This window comes from Azolla caroliniana, unplaced genomic scaffold (genome assembly GCF_043228905.1).
Source record: "Azolla caroliniana isolate FFs.n. ecotype wild unplaced genomic scaffold, voAzoCaro1.0.p SCAF_6, whole genome shotgun sequence".
Lineage (NCBI taxonomy): Eukaryota > Viridiplantae > Streptophyta > Polypodiopsida > Salviniales > Salviniaceae > Azolla > Azolla caroliniana.
In genome coordinates, this window is record NW_028230441.1 from 89,373 (window position 1) to 104,823 (window position 15,451).

Consider the following 15,451-nt stretch of genomic DNA (forward strand, 5'->3'; position numbering starts at 1 on the left):
CAGTCCTCAAATTTGGTAATTACGTCATGTCTCTCGAGCTGAGTTTCAAAATCTTGATTTTTTAATTCTATATGATAGCTAGCATTGTTAGCTTCGAATCGCATGTTTGAATACAAAAATCCGATATCACACGAGCCAGGTATGAACATTTTAATTTACTCAAGGACTCCTCTCAACTGACTCCTCAAATTTGGTAATTACGTCATGTCTCTCGACCTGAGTTTCAAAATCTTGATTTTTTAATTCTATATGATAGCTAGCGTTGTTAGCTTCGATTCGCATGTTTGAACACAAAAATCCGATATCACACGAGCCAGGTATGAACATTTTAATTTACCTACTAGCTCTTCTCAACTCACTCCTCAAATTTGGTAATTTCTTCATGTCTCTCGACCTGAGTTTCAAAATGTTGATTTTCTTATTCCATATCATAGCTAGCGTTGTTAGCTTCGATTCGCATGTTTGAACACAAAAATCCGATATCACACGAGCCAGGTATGAACATTTTAATTTACTTAAGGGCTCCTCTCAACTCACTCCTCAAATTTGGTAATTACGTCATGTCTCTCGACCTGAGTTTCAAAATGTTGATTTTCTTATTCCATATCATAGCTAGCGTTGTTAGCTTCGATTCGCATGTTTGAACACAAAAATCCGATATCACACGAGCCAGGTATGAACATTTTAATTTACTTAAGGGCTCCTCTCAACTCACTCCTCAAATTTGGTAATTACGTCATGTCTCTCGAGCTGAGTTTCAAAATCTTGATTTTTTAATTCTATATGATAGCTAGCATTGTTAGCTTCGATTCGCATGTTTGTACACAAAAATCTGATATCACACGAGCCAGGTATGAACATTTTAATTTACCTACTAGCTCTTCTCAACTCACTCCTCAAATTTGGTAATTACGTCATGTCTCTCGAGCTGATTTTCAAAATCTTGATTTTTTAATTCTATATGATAGCTAGCATTGTTAGCTTCCATTCGCATGTTTGAATACAAAAATCCGATATCACACGAGCCAGGTATGAACATTTTAATTTACTCAAGGACTCCTCTCAACTGACTCCTCAAATTTGGTAATTTCGTCATGTCTCTCGACCTGAGTTTCAGAATCTTGATTTTTTAATTCCATATCATAGCTAGCGTTGTTAGCTTCGATTTGCATGTTTGAACACAAAAACCCGATATCACACGAGCCAGGTATGAACATTTTAATTTAGTCAAGCGCTCCTCTCAACTCACTCCTCAAATTTGGTAATTACGTCATGTCTCTCGACCTGAGTTTCAAAATCTTGATTTTTTAATTCTATATGATAGCTAGCGTTGTTAGCTTCGATTCGCATGTTTGAATATAAAAATCCGATGTCACACGAGCCAGGTATGAACATTTTAATTTACCTACTAGCTCTTCTCAACTCACTCCTCAAATTTGGTAATTTTGTCATGTCTCTCGACCTGAGTTTCAGAATCTTGATTTTTTAATTCCATATCATAGCTAGCGTTGTTAGCTTCGATTCGCATGTTTGAACACAAAAATCCGATATCACACGAGCCAGGTATGAACATTTTAATTTACCTACTAGCTCTTCTCAACTCACTCCTCAAATTTGGTAATTTCTTCATGTCTCTCGACCTGAGTTTCAAAATGTTGATTTTCTTATTCCATATCATAGCTAGCGTTGTTAGCTTCGATTCGCATGTTTGAACACAAAAATCCGATATCACACGAGCCAGGTATGAACATTTTAATTTACTTAAGGGCTCCTCTCAACTCACTCCTCAAATTTGGTAATTACGTCATGTCTCTCGACCTGAGTTTCAAAATCTTGATTTTTTAATTCTATATGATAGCTAGCGTTGTTAGCTTCGATTCGCATGTTTGAACACAAAAATCCGATATCACACGAGCCAGGTATGAACATTTTAATTTACCTACTAGCTCTTCTCAACTCAATCCTCAAATTTGGTAATTTCGTCATGTCTCTCGACCTGAGTTTCAAAATCTTGATTTTTTAATTCCATATCATAGCTAGCGTTGTTAGCTTCGATTCGCATGTTTGTACACAAAAATCTGATATCACACGAGCCAGGTATGAACATTTTAATTTACCTACTAGCTCTTCTCAACTCACTCCTCAAATTTGGTAATTACGTCATGTCTCTCGAGCTGATTTTCAAAATCTTGATTTTTTAATTCTATATGATAGCTAGCATTGTAAGCTTCCATTCGCATGTTTGAATACAAAAATCCGATATCACACGAGCCAGGTATGAACATTTTAATTTACTCAAGCGCTCCTCTCAACTCACTCCTCAAATTTGGTAATTACGTCATGTCTCTCGACCTGAGTTTCAAAATCTTGATTTTTTAATTCTATATCATAGCTAGCGTTGTTAGCTTCGATTCGCATGTTTAAACACAAAAAACCGATATCACACGAGCCAGGTATGAACATTTTAATTTACCTACTAGCTCTTCTCAACTAACTCCTCAAATTTGGTAATTTCGTCATGTCTATCGACCTGAGTTTCAAAATCTTGATTTTTTAATTCCATATCATAGCTAGCGTTGTTAGCTTCGATTCGCATGTTTGTACACAAAAATCCGATATCACACGAGCCAGGTATGAACATTTTTATTTACCTACTAGCTCTTCTTAACTCACTACTCAAATTTGGTAATTTCTTCATGTCTCTCGACATGAGTTTCAAAATGTTGATTTTTTTATTCCATATCATAGCTATTGTTGTTAGCTTCGATTCGCATGTTTGAACACAAAAATCCGATATCACACGAGCCAGGTATGAACATTTTAATTTACTTAAGGGCTCCTCTCAACTCACTCCTCAAATTTGGTAATTACGTCATGTCTCTCGACCTGAGTTTCAAAATCTTGATTTTTTAATTCTATATGATAGCTAGCGTTGTTAGCTTCGATTCGCATGTTTGAACACAAAAATCCGATATCACACGAGCCAGGTATGAACATTTTAATTTACCTACTAGCTCTTCTCAACTCAATCCTCAAATTTGGTAATTTCGTCATGTCTCTCGACCTGAGTTTCAAAATCTTGATTTTTTAATTCCATATCATAGCTAGCGTTGTTAGCTTCGATTCGCATGTTTGTACACAAAAATCAGATATCACACGAGCCAGGTATGAACATTTTTATTTACCTACTAGCTCTTCTCAACTCACTCCTCAAATTTGGTAATTACGTCATGTCTCTCGAGCTGATTTTCAAAATCTTGATTTTTTAATTCTATATGATAGCTAGCATTGTTAGCTTCCATTCGCATGTTTGAATACAAAAATCCGATATCACACGAGCCAGGTATGAACATTTTAATTTACTCAAGGACTCCTCTCAACTGACTCCTCAAATTTGGTAATTTCGTCATGTCTCTCGACCTGAGTTTCAGAATCTTGATTTTTTAATTCCATATCATAGCTAGCGTTGTTAGCTTCGATTTGCATGTTTGAACACAAAAACCCGATATCACACGAGCCAGGTATGAACATTTTAATTTAGTCAAGCGCTCCTCTCAACTCACTCCTCAAATTTGGTAATTACGTCATGTCTCTCGACCTGAGTTTCAAAATCTTGATTTTTTAATTCTATATGATAGCTAGCGTTGTTAGCTTCGATTCGCATGTTTGAATATAAAAATCCGATGTCACACGAGCCAGGTATGAACATTTTAATTTACCTACTAGCTCTTCTCAACTCACTCCTCAAATTTGGTAATTTTGTCATGTCTCTCGACCTGAGTTTCAGAATCTTGATTTTTTAATTCCATATCATAGCTAGCGTTGTTAGCTTCGATTCGCATGTTTGAACACAAAAATCCGATATCACACGAGCCAGGTATGAACATTTTAATTTACCTACTAGCTCTTCTCAACTCACTCCTCAAATTTGGTAATTTCTTCATGTCTCTCGACCTTAGTTTCAAAATGTTGATTTTCTTATTCCATATCATAGCTAGCGTTGTTAGCTTCGATTCGCATGTTTGAACACAAAAATCCGATATCACACGAGCCAGGTATGAACATTTTAATTTACTTAAGGGCTCCTCTCAACTCACTCCTCAAATTTGGTAATTACGTCATGTCTCTCGACCTGAGTTTCAAAATCTTGATTTTCTTATTCCATATCATAGCTAGCGTTGTTAGCTTCGATTCGCATGTTTGAACACAAAAATCCGATATCACACGAGCCAGGTATGAACATTTTAATTTACTTAAGGGCTCCTCTCAACTCACTCCTCAAATTTGGTAATTACGTCATGTCTCTCGAGCTGAGTTTCAAAATCTTGATTTTTTAATTCTATATGATAGCTAGCATTGTTAGCTTCGAATCGCATGTTTGAATACAAAAATCCGATATCACACGAGCCAGGTATGAACATTTTAATTTACTCAAGGACTCCTCTCAACTGACTCCTCAAATTTGGTAATTACGTCATGTCTCTCGACCTGAGTTTCAAAATCTTGATTTTTTAATTCCATATCATAGCTAGCGTTGTTAGCTTCGATTTGCATGTTTGAACACAAATATCCGATATCACACGAGCCAGGTATGAACATTTTAATTTACTCAAGCGCTCCTCTCAACTCACTCCTCAAATTTGGTAATTACGTCATGTCTCTCGACCTGAGTTTCAAAATCTTGATTTTTTAATTCTATATGATAGCTAGCGTTGTTAGCTTCGATTCGCATGTTTAAACACAAAAATCCGATATCACACGAGCCAGGTATGAACATTTTAATTTACCTACTAGCTCTTCTCAACTAACTCCTCAAATTTGGTAATTTCGTCATGTCTATCGACCTGAGTTTCAAAATCTTGATTTTTTAATTCCATATCATAGCTAGCGTTGTTAGCTTCGATTCGCATGTTTGTACACAAAAATCCGATATCACACGAGCCAGGTATGAACATTTTAATTTACTCAAGCGCTCCTCTCAACTCAGTCCTCAAATTTGGTAATTACGTCATGTCTCTCGACCTGAGTTTCAAAATCTTGATTTTTTAATTCTATATGATAGCTAGCGTTGTTAGCTTCGATTCGCATGTTTGAACACAAAAATCCGATATCACACGAGCCAGGTATGAACATTTTTATTTACCTACTAGCTCTTCTCAACTCAGTCCTCAAATTTGGTAATTACGTCATGTCTCTCGAGCTGAGTTTCAAAATCTTGATTTTTTAATTCTATATGATAGCTAGCATTGTTAGCTTCGAATCGCATGTTTGAATACAAAAATCCGATATCACACGAGCCAGGTATGAACATTTTAATTTACTCAAGGACTCCTCTCAACTGACTCCTCAAATTTGGTAATTACGTCATGTCTCTCGACCTGAGTTTCAAAATCTTGATTTTTTAATTCTATATGATAGCTAGCGTTGTTAGCTTCGATTCGCATGTTTGAACACAAAAATCCGATATCACACGAGCCAGGTATGAACATTTTAATTTACCTACTAGCTCTTCTCAACTCACTCCTCAAATTTGGTAATTTCTTCATGTCTCTCGACCTGAGTTTCAAAATGTTGATTTTCTTATTCCATATCATAGCTAGCGTTGTTAGCTTCGATTCGCATGTTTGAACACAAAAATCCGATATCACACGAGCCAGGTATGAACATTTTAATTTACTTAAGGGCTCCTCTCAACTCACTCCTCAAATTTGGTAATTACGTCATGTCTCTCGACCTGAGTTTCAAAATGTTGATTTTCTTATTCCATATCATAGCTAGCGTTGTTAGCTTCGATTCGCATGTTTGAACACAAAAATCCGATATCACACGAGCCAGGTATGAACATTTTAATTTACTTAAGGGCTCCTCTCAACTCACTCCTCAAATTTGGTAATTACGTCATGTCTCTCGAGCTGAGTTTCAAAATCTTGATTTTTTAATTCTATATGATAGCTAGCATTGTTAGCTTCGATTCGCATGTTTGTACACAAAAATCTGATATCACACGAGCCAGGTATGAACATTTTAATTTACCTACTAGCTCTTCTCAACTCACTCCTCAAATTTGGTAATTACGTCATGTCTCTCGAGCTGATTTTCAAAATCTTGATTTTTTAATTCTATATGATAGCTAGCATTGTTAGCTTCCATTCGCATGTTTGAATACAAAAATCCGATATCACACGAGCCAGGTATGAACATTTTAATTTACTCAAGGACTCCTCTCAACTGACTCCTCAAATTTGGTAATTTCGTCATGTCTCTCGACCTGAGTTTCAGAATCTTGATTTTTTAATTCCATATCATAGCTAGCGTTGTTAGCTTCGATTTGCATGTTTGAACACAAAAACCCGATATCACACGAGCCAGGTATGAACATTTTAATTTAGTCAAGCGCTCCTCTCAACTCACTCCTCAAATTTGGTAATTACGTCATGTCTCTCGACCTGAGTTTCAAAATCTTGATTTTTTAATTCTATATGATAGCTAGCGTTGTTAGCTTCGATTCGCATGTTTGAATATAAAAATCCGATGTCACACGAGCCAGGTATGAACATTTTAATTTACCTACTAGCTCTTCTCAACTCACTCCTCAAATTTGGTAATTTTGTCATGTCTCTCGACCTGAGTTTCAGAATCTTGATTTTTTAATTCCATATCATAGCTAGCGTTGTTAGCTTCGATTCGCATGTTTGAACACAAAAATCCGATATCACACGAGCCAGGTATGAACATTTTAATTTACCTACTAGCTCTTCTCAACTCACTCCTCAAATTTGGTAATTTCTTCATGTCTCTCGACCTGAGTTTCAAAATGTTGATTTTCTTATTCCATATCATAGCTAGCGTTGTTAGCTTCGATTCGCATGTTTGAACACAAAAATCCGATATCACACGAGCCAGGTATGAACATTTTAATTTACTTAAGGGCTCCTCTCAACTCACTCCTCAAATTTGGTAATTACGTCATGTCTCTCGACCTGAGTTTCAAAATCTTGATTTTTTAATTCTATATGATAGCTAGCGTTGTTAGCTTCGATTCGCATGTTTGAACACAAAAATCCGATATCACACGAGCCAGGTATGAACATTTTAATTTACCTACTAGCTCTTCTCCACTCAATCCTCAAATTTGGAAATTTCGTCATGTCTCTCGACCTGAGTTTCAAAATCTTGATTTTTTAATTCCATATCATAGCTAGCGTTGTTAGCTTCGATTAGCATGTTTGTACACAAAAATCTGATATCACACGAGCCAGGTATGACCATTTTTATTTACCTACTAGCTCTTCTCAACTCACTCCTCAAATTTGGTAATTACATCATGTCTCTCGAGCTGAGTTTCAAAATCTTGATTTTTTAATTCTATATGATAGCTAGCATTGTTAGCTTCGATTCGCATGTTTGAATACAAATCCTCTCAACTGACTCCTCAAATTTGGTAATTACGTCATGTCTCTCGACCTGAGTTTCAAAATCTTGATTTTTTAATTCCATATCATAGCTAGCGTTGTTAGCTTCGATTCGCATGTTTGTACACAAAAATCCGATATCACACGAGCCAGGTATGAACATTTTTATTTACCTACTAGCTCTTCTTAACTCACTACTCAAATTTGGTAATTTCTTCATGTCTCTCGACATGAGTTTCAAAATGTTGATTTTTTTATTCCATATCATAGCTATTGTTGTTAGCTTCGATTCGCATGTTTGAACACAAAAATCCGATATCACACGAGCCAGGTATGAACATTTTAATTTACTTAAGGGCTCCTCTCAACTCACTCCTCAAATTTGGTAATTACGTCATGTCTCTCGACCTGAGTTTCAAAATCTTGATTTTTTAATTCTATATGATAGCTAGCGTTGTTAGCTTCGATTCACATGTTTGAACACAAAAATCCGATATCACACGAGCCAGGTATGAACATTTTAATTTACCTACTAGCTCTTCTCAACTCAATCCTCAAATTTGGTAATTTCGTCATGTCTCTCGACCTGAGTTTCAAAATCTTGATTTTTTAATTCCATATCATAGCTAGCGTTGTTAGCTTCGATTCGCATGTTTGTACACAAAAATCAGATATCACACGAGCCAGGTATGAACATTTTTATTTACCTACTAGCTCTTCTCAACTCACTCCTCAAATTTGGTAATTACGTCATGTCTCTCGAGCTGATTTTCAAAATCTTGATTTTTTAATTCTATATGATAGCTAGCATTGTTAGCTTCCATTCGCATGTTTGAATACAAAAATCCGATATCACACGAGCCAGGTATGAACATTTTAATTTACTCAAGGACTCCTCTCAACTGACTCCTCAAATTTGGTAATTTCGTCATGTCTCTCGACCTGAGTTTCAGAATCTTGATTTTTTAATTCCATATCATAGCTAGCGTTGTTAGCTTCGATTTGCATGTTTGAACACAAAAACCCGATATCACACGAGCCAGGTATGAACATTTTAATTTAGTCAAGCGCTCCTCTCAACTCACTCCTCAAATTTGGTAATTACGTCATGTCTCTCGACCTGAGTTTCAAAATCTTGATTTTTTAATTCTATATGATAGCTAGCGTTGTTAGCTTCGATTCGCATGTTTGAATATAAAAATCCGATGTCACACGAGCCAGGTATGAACATTTTAATTTACCTACTAGCTCTTCTCAACTCACTCCTCAAATTTGGTAATTTTGTCATGTCTCTCGACCTGAGTTTCAGAATCTTGATTTTTTAATTCCATATCATAGCTAGCGTTGTTAGCTTCGATTCGCATGTTTGAACACAAAAATCCGATATCACACGAGCCAGGTATGAACATTTTAATTTACCTACTAGCTCTTCTCAACTCACTCCTCAAATTTGGTAATTTCTTCATGTCTCTCGACCTGAGTTTCAAAATGTTGATTTTCTTATTCCATATCATAGCTAGCGTTGTTAGCTTCGATTCGCATGTTTGAACACAAAAATCCGATATCACACGAGCCAGGTATGAACATTTTAATTTACTTAAGGGCTCCTCTCAACTCACTCCTCAAATTTGGTAATTACGTCATGTCTCTCGACCTGAGTTTCAAAATCTTGATTTTTTAATTCTATATGATAGCTAGCGTTGTTAGCTTCGATTCGCATGTTTGAACACAAAAATCCGATATCACACGAGCCAGGTATGAACATTTTAATTTACCTACTAGCTCTTCTCAACTCAATCCTCATATTTGGAAATTTCGTCATGTCTCTCGACCTGAGTTTCAAAATCTTGATTTTTTAATTCCATATCATAGCTAGCGTTGTTAGCTTCGATTAGCATGTTAAGCCAGGTATGACCATTTTTATTTACCTACTAGCTCTTCTCAACTCACTCCTCAAATTTGGTAATTACATCATGTCTCTCGAGCTGAGTTTCAAAATCTTGATTTTTTAATTCTATATGATAGCTAGCATTGTTAGCTTCGATTCGCATGTTTGAATACAAAAATCCGATATCACACGAGCCAGGTATGAACATTTTAATTTACTCAAGGACTCCTCTCAACTGACTCCTCAAATTTGGTAATTACGTCATGTCTCTCGACCTGAGTTTCAAAATCTTGATTTTTTAATTCCATATCATAGCTAGCGTTGTTAGCTTCGATTTGCATGTTTGAACACAAATATCCGATATCACACGAGCCAGGTATGAACATTTTAATTTACTCAAGCGCTCCTCTCAACTCACTCCTCAAATTTGGTAATTACGTCATGTCTCTCGACCTGAGTTTCAAAATCTTGATTTTTTAATTCTATATCATAGCTAGCGTTGTTAGCTTCGATTCGCATGTTTAAACACAAAAATCCGATATCACACGAGCCAGGTATGAACATTTTAATTTACCTACTAGCTCTTCTCAACTAACTCCTCAAATTTGGTAATTTCGTCATGTCTATCGACCTGAGTTTCAAAATCTTGATTTTTTAATTCCATATCATAGCTAGCGTTGTTAGCTTCGATTCGCATGTTTGTACACAAAAATCCGATATCACACGAGCCAGGTATGAACATTTTTATTTACCTACTAGCTCTTCTTAACTCACTCCTCAAATTTGGTAATTTCTTCATGTCTCTCGACATGAGTTTCAAAATGTTGATTTTTTTATTCCATATCATAGCTATTGTTGTTAGCTTCGATTCGCATGTTTGAACACAAAAATCCGATATCACACGAGCCAGGTATGAACATTTTAATTTACTTAAGGGCTCCTCTCAACTCACTCCTCAAATTTGGTAATTACGTCATGTCTCTCGACCTGAGTTTCAAAATCTTGATTTTTTAATTCTATATGATAGCTAGCGTTGTTAGCTTCGATTCGCATGTTTGAACACAAAAATCCGATATCACACGAGCCAGGTATGAACATTTTAATTTACCTACTAGCTCTTCTCAACTCAATCCTCAAATTTGGTAATTTCGTCATGTCTCTCGACCTGAGTTTCAAAATCTTGATTTTTTAATTCCATATCATAGCTAGCGTTGTTAGCTTCGATTCGCATGTTTGTACACAAAAATCTGATATCACACGAGCCAGGTATGAACATTTTAATTTACCTACTAGCTCTTCTCAACTCACTCCTCAAATTTGGTAATTACGTCATGTCTCTCGAGCTGATTTTCAAAATCTTGATTTTTTAATTCTATATGATAGCTAGCATTGTAAGCTTCCATTCGCATGTTTGAATACAAAAATCCGATATCACACGAGCCAGGTATGAACATTTTAATTTACCTACTAGCTCTTCTCAACTAACTCCTCAAATTTGGTAATTTCGTCATGTCTATCGACCTGAGTTTCAAAATCTTGATTTTTTAATTCCATATCATAGCTAGCGTTGTTAGCTTCGATTCGCATGTTTGTACACAAAAATCCGATATCACACGAGCCAGGTATGAACATTTTTATTTACTCAAGCGCTCCTCTCAACTCAGTCCTCAAATTTGGTAATTACGTCATGTCTCTCGACCTGAGTTTCAAAATCTTGATTTTTTAATTCTATATGATAGCTAGCGTTGTTAGCTTCGATTCGCATGTTTGAACACAAAAATCCGATATCACACGAGCCAGGTATGAACATTTTAATTTACCTACTAGCTCTTCTCAACTAACTCCTCAAATTTGGTAATTTCGTCATGTCTCTCGACCTGAGTTTCAAAATCTTGATTTTTTAATTCTATATGATAGCTAGCGTTGTTAGCTTCGATTCGCATGTTTGAACACAAAAATCCGATATCACACGAGCCAGGTATGAACATTTTAATTTACCTACTAGCTCTTCTCAACTAACTCCTCAAATTTGGTAATTTCGTCATGTCTCTCGACCTAAGTTTCAAAATCTTGATTTTTTAATTCCATATCATAGCTAGCGTTGTTAGCTTCGATTCGCATGTTTGTACACAAAAATCCGATATCACACGAGCCAGGTATGAACATTTTAATTTACCTACTAGCTCTTCTCAACTCAGTCCTCAAATTTGGTAATTTCGTCATGTCTCTCGACCTGAGTTTCAAAATCTTGATTTTTTAATTCTATATGATAGCTAGCGTTGTTAGCTTCGATTCGCATGTTTGAACATAAAAATCAGATATCACACGAGCCAGGTATGAACATTTTTATTTACCTACTAGCTCTTCTCAACTCAATGCTCAAATTTGGTAATTACGTCATGTCTCTCGAGCTGAGTTTCAAAATCTTGATTTTTTAATTCTATATGATAGCTAGCATTGTTAGCTTCGAATCGCATGTTTGAATACAAAAATCCGATATCACACGAGCCAGGTATGAACATTTTAATTTACTCAAGGACTCCTCTCAACTGACTCCTCAGATTTGGTAATTACGTCATGTCTCTCGACCTGAGTTTCAAAATCTTGATTTTTTAATTCTATATGATAGCTAGCGTTAGCTTCGATTCTCATGTTTGAACACAAAAATCCGATATCACACGAGCCAGGTATGAACATTTTTATTTACCTACTAGCTCTTCTCAACTCAATGCTCAAATTTGGTAATTACGTCATGTCTCTCGAGCTGAGTTTCAAAATCTTGATTTTTTAATTCTATATGATAGCTAGCGTTGTTAGCTTCGATTCGCATGTTTGTACACAAAAATCCGATATCACACGAGCCAGGTATGAACATTTTTATTTACTCAAGGGCTCCTCTCAACTCACTCCTCAAATTTGGTAATTACGTCATGTCTCTCGACCTGAGTTTCAAAATCTTGATTTTTTAATTCCATATCATAGCTAGCGTTGTTAGCTTCGATTTGCATGTTTGAACACAAATATCCGATATCATACGAGCCAGGTATGAACATTTTAATTTACCTACTAGCTCTTCTCAACTCACTCCTCAAATTTGGTAATTTCTTCATGTCTCTCGACCTGAGTTTCAAAATGTTGATTTTCTTATTCCATATCATAGCTAGCGTTGTTAGCTTCGATTCGCATGTTTGAACACAAAAATCCGATATCACACGAGCCAGGTATGAACATTTTAATTTACCTACTAGCTCTTCTCAACTAACTCCTCAAATTTGGTAATTACGTGATGTCTCTCGACCTGAGTTTCAAAATCTTGATTTTCTAATTCTATATGATAGCTAGCGTTGTTAGCTTCGATTCGCATGTTTGAACACAAAAATCCGATATCACACGAGCCAGGTATGAACATTTTAATTTACCTACTAGCTCTTCTCAACTAACTCCTCAAATTTGGTAATTTCGTCATGTCTCTCGACCTGAGTTTCAAAATCTTGATTTTTTAATTCTATATGATAGCTAGCGTTGTTAGCTTCGATTCGCATGTTTGAACACAAAAATCCGATATCACACGAGCCAGGTATGAACATTTTAATTTACTTACTAGCTCTTCTCAACTAACTCCTCAAATTTGGTAATTTCGTCATGTCTCTCGACCTAAGTTTCAAAATCTTGATTTTTTAATTCCATATCATAGCTAGCGTTGTTAGCTTCGATTCGCATGTTTGTACACAAAAATCCGATATCACACGAGCCAGGTATGAACATTTTTATTTACCTACTAGCTCTTCTTAACTCACTCCTCAAATTTGGTAATTTCTTCATGTCTCTCGACATGAGTTTCAAAATGTTGATTTTTTTATTCCATATCATAGCTATTGTTGTTAGCTTCGATTCGCATGTTTGAACACAAAAATCCGATATCACACGAGCCAGGTATGAACATTTTAATTTACTTAAGGGCTCCTCTCAACTCACTCCTCAAATTTGGTAATTACGTCATGTCTCTCGACCTGAGTTTCAAAATCTTGATTTTTTAATTCTATATGATAGCTAGCGTTGTTAGCTTCGATTCGCATGTTTGAACACAAAAATCCGATATCACACGAGCCAGGTATGAACATTTTAATTTACCTACTAGCTCTTCTCAACTCAATCCTCAAATTTGGTAATTTCGTCATGTCTCTCGACCTGAGTTTCAAAATCTTGATTTTTTAATTCCATATCATAGCTAGCGTTGTTAGCTTCGATTCGCATGTTTGTACACAAAAATCTGATATCACACGAGCCAGGTATGAACATTTTAATTTACCTACTAGCTCTTCTCAACTCACTCCTCAAATTTGGTAATTACGTCATGTCTCTCGAGCTGATTTTCAAAATCTTGATTTTTTAATTCTATATGATAGCTAGCATTGTAAGCTTCCATTCGCATGTTTGAATACAAAAATCCGATATCACACGAGCCAGGTATGAACATTTTAATTTACCTACTAGCTCTTCTCAACTAACTCCTCAAATTTGGTAATTTCGTCATGTCTATCGACCTGAGTTTCAAAATCTTGATTTTTTAATTCCATATCATAGCTAGCGTTGTTAGCTTCGATTCGCATGTTTGTACACAAAAATCCGATATCACACGAGCCAGGTATGAACATTTTTATTTACTCAAGCGCTCCTCTCAACTCAGTCCTCAAATTTGGTAATTACGTCATGTCTCTCGACCTGAGTTTCAAAATCTTGATTTTTTAATTCTATATGATAGCTAGCGTTGTTAGCTTCGATTCGCATGTTTGAACACAAAAATCCGATATCACACGAGCCAGGTATGAACATTTTAATTTACCTACTAGCTCTTCTCAACTAACTCCTCAAATTTGGTAATTTCGTCATGTCTCTCGACCTGAGTTTCAAAATCTTGATTTTTTAATTCTATATGATAGCTAGCGTTGTTAGCTTCGATTCGCATGTTTGAACACAAAAATCCGATATCACACGAGCCAGGTATGAACATTTTAATTTACCTACTAGCTCTTCTCAACTAACTCCTCAAATTTGGTAATTTCGTCATGTCTCTCGACCTAAGTTTCAAAATCTTGATTTTTTAATTCCATATCATAGCTAGCGTTGTTAGCTTCGATTCGCATGTTTGTACACAAAAATCCGATATCACACGAGCCAGGTATGAACATTTTAATTTACCTACTAGCTCTTCTCAACTCAGTCCTCAAATTTGGTAATTTCGTCATGTCTCTCGACCTGAGTTTCAAAATCTTGATTTTTTAATTCTATATGATAGCTAGCGTTGTTAGCTTCGATTCGCATGTTTGAACATAAAAATCAGATATCACACGAGCCAGGTATGAACATTTTTATTTACCTACTAGCTCTTCTCAACTCAATGCTCAAATTTGGTAATTACGTCATGTCTCTCGAGCTGAGTTTCAAAATCTTGATTTTTTAATTCTATATGATAGCTAGCATTGTTAGCTTCGAATCGCATGTTTGAATACAAAAATCCGATATCACACGAGCCAGGTATGAACATTTTAATTTACTCAAGGACTCCTCTCAACTGACTCCTCAGATTTGGTAATTACGTCATGTCTCTCGACCTGAGTTTCAAAATCTTGATTTTTTAATTCTATATGATAGCTAGCGTTAGCTTCGATTCTCATGTTTGAACACAAAAATCCGATATCACACGAGCCAGGTATGAACATTTTTATTTACCTACTAGCTCTTCTCAACTCAATGCTCAAATTTGGTAATTACGTCATGTCTCTCGAGCTGAGTTTCAAAATCTTGATTTTTTAATTCTATATGATAGCTAGCGTTGTTAGCTTCGATTCGCATGTTTGTACACAAAAATCCGATATCACACGAGCCAGGTATGAACATTTTTATTTACTCAAGGGCTCCTCTCAACTCACTCCTCAAATTTGGTAATTACGTCATGTCTCTCGACCTGAGTTTCAAAATCTTGATTTTTTAATTCCATATCATAGCTAGCGTTGTTAGCTTCGATTTGCATGTTTGAACACAAATATCCGATATCATACGAGCCAGGTATGAACATTTTAATTTACCTACTAGCTCTTCTCAACTCACTCCTCAAATTTGGTAATTTCTTCATGTCTCTCGACCTGAGTTT